Source organism: Notothenia coriiceps, unplaced genomic scaffold (assembly GCF_000735185.1).
Source record: "Notothenia coriiceps isolate Sejong01 unplaced genomic scaffold, NC01 NC01_scaffold00037250, whole genome shotgun sequence".
Classification (NCBI taxonomy): Eukaryota; Metazoa; Chordata; class Actinopteri; order Perciformes; family Nototheniidae; genus Notothenia; species Notothenia coriiceps.
Window position 1 is genome coordinate 4280525 of NW_011369951.1, and position 7139 is coordinate 4287663.

At 38.1% G+C, this 7139-nt stretch overlaps 1 protein-coding gene across 1 annotated transcript in view; it reads left to right on the top strand.

Annotated features, from left to right (window-relative positions):
• Positions 1-7139, top strand: part of ccdc92ba (coiled-coil domain containing 92Ba) — a 33476-nt gene that overhangs the window by 21349 nt on the left and 4988 nt on the right. The window lies entirely within an intron of this gene.

Here is a 7139-nt window from a genome sequence, read left to right on the forward strand (position 1 = left end):
TATACCAGTAGTCGATATAAAATGATGACAGTTTGAAAGGTGTTAAATGACATTTGGTGATGATTCATGGTTTTTTTGTTAATGTAATAGCAGTTAAAACAGGACCGGTCAAATTTGACCGAGAACACCAAAGTAAAGGGGGGGAAACTAAGACAGTAGGAGGGTTAAGTGGTTAATTCACATTTTAAGCAGCTCAGGGAAAGACTCTCTTTACTAATAATTGTGGTTCAACTGTCAAATTGCTATATTGGAGTTGTTTTGGTCTAATAGTATCAATTGGTGTTGTGTAACTTTTGCGATATGAAGTGAATTAAGATATTTTAACTACAAAAAACTGAATCAACAGGCTATTACATTCTGAATGGGAAGGGTAACAAATACAAAATAATTGTCTGATGTATTACCCTCAGCTCCATCCATTAGTTTCCTTATTTAGGTTAAAGCTTTCTAAAGCTGCACATTGGACATAACCATTTGTAGTACAGCTTTGTAGTGAGCAATATGGGTTATGTAAAAAAGGAGGATGATATTTGAGAGGGGTGATTACAAGACTCTGACTGATGAAGTTCAGATGTTTCCGAAAATCTGACAGACGACAACTAAGGTTTTCAAAAGGTTGTTAAATAATCCCAGATACTGGAGCAGGAGAAGAAATATAACAATCATGTACAGATCAGTGTACAACATTTCATTTTGATAGACCTGTTTTAGAAAATACACTTAACATTTTAAAAGATGCCATTCCTGAATGTCTTTCAACTGATGTCTGAGACTGTCTCTTGAAGATGGTAAAAACAGGATTATAAATGCAACATTGATCAAACCTAAAGCACACTAATAGTTGATAATGTTGGATTACCTATAAAGAACTCTACATTAGATCATTTTAGTTTTAATGATCTAAAGTACATTTGAGTAACGCATTATGCATAAAAGGGCAAACAATATCTATTTATTTTTGTATTCCACTTAAATAGAAACTTTCAATCCCGGGAAAACTCTCCCTTCTTACGTCAAGTTGATCTCATGTTGCAGCCTGTGCAGTTCCTCCCTAATAATTAAACGGCCCTTTATAGGTCCAAGTGACACATTTTGGTGTGTTATGTCCTGCCCCAACATTACACCACTCTACTCCCTTATTACTATAAAATGTTGCACATTTTGTCTAATTCACAAAGGTGGAGCATAGCAGACATCATGAGACGGTTGAACTTCACCTCAGCCTTACAGGCTTTCCACTCCTTCTAAGAAACTTTTGTCTCCAAATCAATTTGAAATCCAATCCGACAAAAGATAATTTACAGGTTTCCTTCATGGTAATGTCATGATGAATCATTAGGGTGTGTTGATATTTCCGTTGCATTGTGTGCACATGCATGATCTTGCAAATTTCTATTTCATGTTCATCTTTATTGGAAATATATATATATGTACAGTTGAACTTTTATTTTCAACTGTACACATGTGTAATGACTCTCTTCCATGTGTGTGGTTGTGTGCGTGTTACTGTGACGACAGTGATTGACAGGTCACCCTTGAGGGCTTTCTGTCATGTTAAGAAAATAAACACAGACAGTGAGAGAGATAGCGAAAAGGACTGGAAGGAAAACCTGTACGGTGATAATTACTCCTTCCTTCACCTCCCCCACTTAACCTCGACAATACATCTAAATCATTCCTCTCGCTCCACAGGAAGTATTTTCTTAGAGGTAGTGATGGTTAAAACTAGATTATCACAGATTTATTGTTTAATTGCTCATATTTGCCATGAGTGTCTTGGGTGCCATATTTTATATTGTATTATTAAGTTAGAAGGTAACTTAATTAACTGATTACTTTTTAAGTGTCAACCAACTAATTTATGTAATTATTGAAAAGTTGGTTGATTTCAAAAGTCAATAACTAAATTCAAACCTAATCTTTCAAGCCGACAATGGACAAGAGAGTCCTTAAAGTGATCCAAGATCTCAAAGATCCAACATCTACTCCATAACAACAGACAAACATTGCTAATAGGAATCATAAAGCTTAAGGGAGGTTTGATTTTAAGATGGACAGGAAACCGGAACTAGCTGAAAATATCTTTGTGTTCAGCACAAAATAAGTCATTTTATCTCTGTAAATCAACATACAGAAGGGCTATGATATGATAGCAGCAAAACGTTTAAAACCATTCAAACCACTGGCATTTTGACTTTGGAGGCATTTCAGCATCAATTTAATTTGTAAGTGTTTGACATAAGCTCGCCCATCGTAAAGGAGCCAAAGCCTTGTGCAAAGCTTTCCCAACCAAGCCAATCCTCATTACCCTCTTCTGACTTGTCCAGGCTATCATCATCCCTCATTACATCTTTGTAGCGTGTAGTTTACCACGTGCAGCTTACCAAAGGGATATAGGCTCATAAAACATTCACCAGCGTGCTACATCTACACCCACTTCTACTGTAAACACAATGAGGGTGTAAAATATCCCTATCAATCTTTCAGGGTGGAAATTATGTGGGTTGCTTGAGGGGCAGATTTCTTCACAAGGTTGTTGTTGATTTTTAAATGGGGCGGAACTAGTTTTTACTCGTCAAGGGCAAGACAACAAGATGGTAGATGATTAAGACAAACCGCAACCAAGAGTTGCTACAATGATTAGAGGTCATAAATCTCTGCTGTTTAGCAAATGAAGAGATTCAATCCAAGGCTCTCTGGTTTGACTACAGAATAAAAGCAAAACCACGGATAAATAGCAATACATCAAATGTGTTCCCTGAGAATCTATATTTGCTTGTATGACACTTTATTCAGCATTCAGCACACTAGAGGAGACTCTAAATAGATTTAGCGACATCCTACAGACATATTATTTTCTCATGTTAGTATCCCAAGATTGTTTCTCAAAGCCCATTTTAATATCCCCATGTCTCACCTCTGGGTCACAGCATAGATTGTGTACAAAGCTGCTATACTCTGCAGGGACTTTACAAATGATTAAGACCATCTTTTCAATATTGAGTTGCAGGCTCTTCACAGGCCCCATCCAAATCTTCATAGAGCTTGAAAATCCTTTTGTAAACTTCAATTTTTTTGTCTTTTTCCCTTTACACTGGAAGTGGATTTAACAGGTGAAATCAATAGGAAATAGGGGCTTTGACCGGGATTCCGGGGTCTTTTGAATTCATGAGAACAGCATGATGTGTTTGTGCTCTCTGTATGGATACCACAAATAAGTATTGTTTTTAGAGGAGAATAGCTTTTTGGCCAACGCAGAGTGTGTGAACAGTGCACTTTGTTGACTAGCGCCGTGAGAGAATTGTTGCTCTGCCAGTGAGGCAGTTCATGTGTGTTGATGGAGGCAGGTTAAGAGTGTCAGTGTTGCGTCTCGCTCATGCCCTGCCTTAACTGTTATAACTACAGCTTTTCAAATGCTCCTGTGACACTTTGACACTCCAATTGTGCCTGGACAAGTGACAGAGAGGGGGAGAGAGAGAGTGTATAAGCATGTGTGTCTGTGTGTGTATTCTGAGTCCTTTGCTTTGTATGCACATACCTATGTACCTGCACGATTGTGGTGTGTTGTGTGCGTGCGTGTGACCTTTCCTAATCAGTTTGACTTTGTGACAAACAGGCAAAACATTTGACCCGAGGCTGTGATGTCACTGAGCGAAGCCTCCATTGTTTCCTGAACTCACATTTAGCAGCCATTCAAAGGCACTGAACTCGTAATAATTAGTTTGGAAGGTTGTTGCAAACATTAGTTCTATCATTGTTTTTTGTTGGACTTTAGATGCTGATACAAACAGGACTTAAAATGTAATGTTTGATGTTTCAAAATGTGTCTTATTTTGAATGAGTCTTTTTGGTTAATGTTGTAGAGCAAAGCCAGCCTTTGACCAACTTGTCAGACCCAGCTGGAGAATGAGTAACACCACATCAATGTTGATCTTTAATAAATCCACTCTTTAGTGGACTTACTTTCTATAAGCCTGAAAGTGTGTAACCACACCGGGGCCTCATGAGGCTGTAATATTCATTATACAGCAGAGCAAAGGAAACATTATTGTTGGTTGGGCTGATGTTAAGGTCATGTTGTTACATAAAGCAAAAGAACGTGATATTCTCTTTAAGGTAAAGGACACATTTTAAAATGCAACATCATGTCTTTTGATGTCCATAGCAAACACTGGACGCATCATACAAACTTACCCTGAGTTATGAGTTGTGATGTGCCAACAATTGTAGTAATGCCGATAACTAAAAAATACAATATATATATAAATATTATGTTCAGCCATATATCAGGTCAAATATAGGCCTAACAAAAAATAGAGAAAATGGCTTTACGTTTCTAGATACACATCTTACACCACCAGTGTGTATTGCCTTAAAGAACTCATAGACAACCATGTTTCCAGAAGCTCCTCCTCAAAACACCTAAATCCCTTTAGCTAATTAACCAATTTTTTATATTTCTACTTCAATAACAACTTTTTTAGCCTGGCTCAAACTTAAAAATGGTCTAGTATCAAATTATTAAGATATAGCTTGTAGAGGAAAATGAGGAAGCACTGCACTGAAATTATGTGCAGGTATTACAGTCATACTGGCATCGTTATTGTACTTTTTAAGAATTCAGATTTAGCAGAACTTCTTTATTTTAATGGCTTTGCGTGATGAAAATGAATAAGAACTATTCTTGCTAAACACTCATTATTCTCTAAGCTGTTCAAATCTAGACAAAGAACCCTAATCATAACGTTGTTTCATCTACGGACTGATCTAAAAATCCATCATCTAATTACAAACTAAAAAGCAGCTCATGTTGGTACAGTTGCACTTGGGGAAACAGAGTTAATATATCATCTCAGGCACTTCTAAAGGTGGGCCATATTTACCATATTGCCATAATACCCTATCATCAATTCCCTTTGTACTGGCGGATTGTGGAGGCTCACGGGCTTATAACAAGCAGTTTCATTGAGGCACATTTACAGGTGTAAGCTCAGGCTTTTGTCTGCACTTTGTAAGTGTAGCCTGTGTGAAGGCTGCTAAGACAGTGAAGCTGTGTGTTTGCTGCTTTAAACATACAGCCAGGACCTCGAGCTGAGCAGTGAAGAAACCAAAATCTCCCCAGAGTGAAAAAGGAGGATTGAACAGGGACACAGATTTAAATTCTCTCTTCTGCAACACACTGTGTCTTTGTCCTGTGGTAAATTGGTTAAACAGTTTCATGAAACAATTCAAAAGATGCAGTATCTCCAGGTTCGGAAACAAATCTCTGCATATGGGTTCGTAAACAGGGGTCGTATCTCAAGCAGCGGAGAGACCGGATTACATCTGCGCTGCACCAAATCCAGCCAATCCCCACTTTAACCCCCACATCCCCTCCTCTCCTGTATCTGCTTCCACCTCGCTCACACGTGCTGACTAGGGTGGCTCCTAACGGACTAATGAGGGCCACTTAGGTGTCAGCATTAGGCTTAGATAGCAGAGTGGCAGGGTGAGGACTTACAGTAAGTCCAGTGTAAGTAATTGCTCTCTCACTGTCTACTTCTCTCTTTCTATCTCTTACTTCTCTGCATTTTTCTGATTTCCCCAACTTGTTTTTTTTCTGTTATTCTCCCTTGGATTCTCCCTTTTACCCTCCCTCCAGACGGGGCTTATGAAGGGCTCATATGGGGTCTGTGTGCAGTGACCTCAGTGTCAATGTCTGAATAATTCAGGTGGGACTTTACCTTAAAATGCTGTCAAAACAATGGTATGGCTGTCACACGTTCATCCCTCTGGATTTACTCCACAATCATTCTGTCACAACATTTCTTTTTTATATATTTAAATAGGAAGCAGGAGAAGAAGAATGTTTCTCCTATGATTGCATATGAACAAGAATAACAGATTTAATATAAACGCATCCATAATATAGTTACAGAAAATAAATGCATTTCTGCTGATCAAATCTAAAAATGTTATAGAAGAAATTATATGAAATTTGTGCTCTGTTTTAGTTATATTACAGATTAAAGTCCTGCAATCAAAGTTAATACAAGAGTAAATGTAAAACAGCAATGTAAAATAAAATACAAAGGCCATGCCAAATGTTCCCTGTCTTTGTTATTTATTATGTTATTGAATCAACAAGTCCTCCAACTCATACGACCAAATGGGTCGATAGTTCAAGCGCTAATTACGGCCTATGATCACATTTTAAAGTTTTTGACCTCTAGTGCTCCTGTTGAATGCAAACGCGTAGTGTATATTTACTTTCAGAATCCATGTCCAGTGGATGTGTAGGATCTATAGTTTGATAGATTTTACGAAGATGATTTGAGGTCTCGCCAGGAGAACGTGTATATGCGGCAGCGTCCATGTAAAGTTAGCGTCAACCCTCACGGGGTGAAAACAGTATTTCCGGTCTCGAAGTTTTCATAATAAAGCCGTATTCCCCACCCTGTCAAATGATTTTAAAGCTATATCTGCAGTACTCATCCACTAAAAAACATCAGTTTATCCGTTAATTACACAACATTAATTGGTTTAAATTGTATTCGATGCTTTTGTGTTTTTCCCATAGGTTTTTCCCTTTCGATTCTGAGACACTTTTCTTTTTTCAGAGGGTTTTGATAGGCTAAAACACCTACCTACCCAAAATCCTCAGTTACTGTTCAAGCTTGGTGTTTGGATGTTTTAGCCGCAATGCACGTTGGGATATATAGTCCAGCAGATATGTAAAATATCTGAAAGAATTGTGGTTTTGATGCTAAAAGCATGAGATTTGGCACACTGTGGCATCTAAGGGAGATTTTTGGCTATAGGGCCATCACAGATTTGTCTAATGGTGCCAATGGCGGCCATTTTGAAAATGGTTGTTGGTTGTTATTTTACCAGTAGTTTAGGATCTAGACCAGGGGTTCCCAAACTTTTCCGCCCACGACCCCCAAAATAACAGTGCCAGAGACTGGCGACCCCCTGTCGACGNGGGGGGGGGGGGGGGGTGGTAGTGAATTGATGTCAGTTTTCCCCAATCTTGCAGGAATATCTCCGCAATGGAGCAATTTTAAGTTTCACTTTCGATTGCATGATATGAAAATGTCTATACAAATGTTATTATTAATAATAATTTAGAAAAAAAATTAGAAAAAAAATTAATCGAT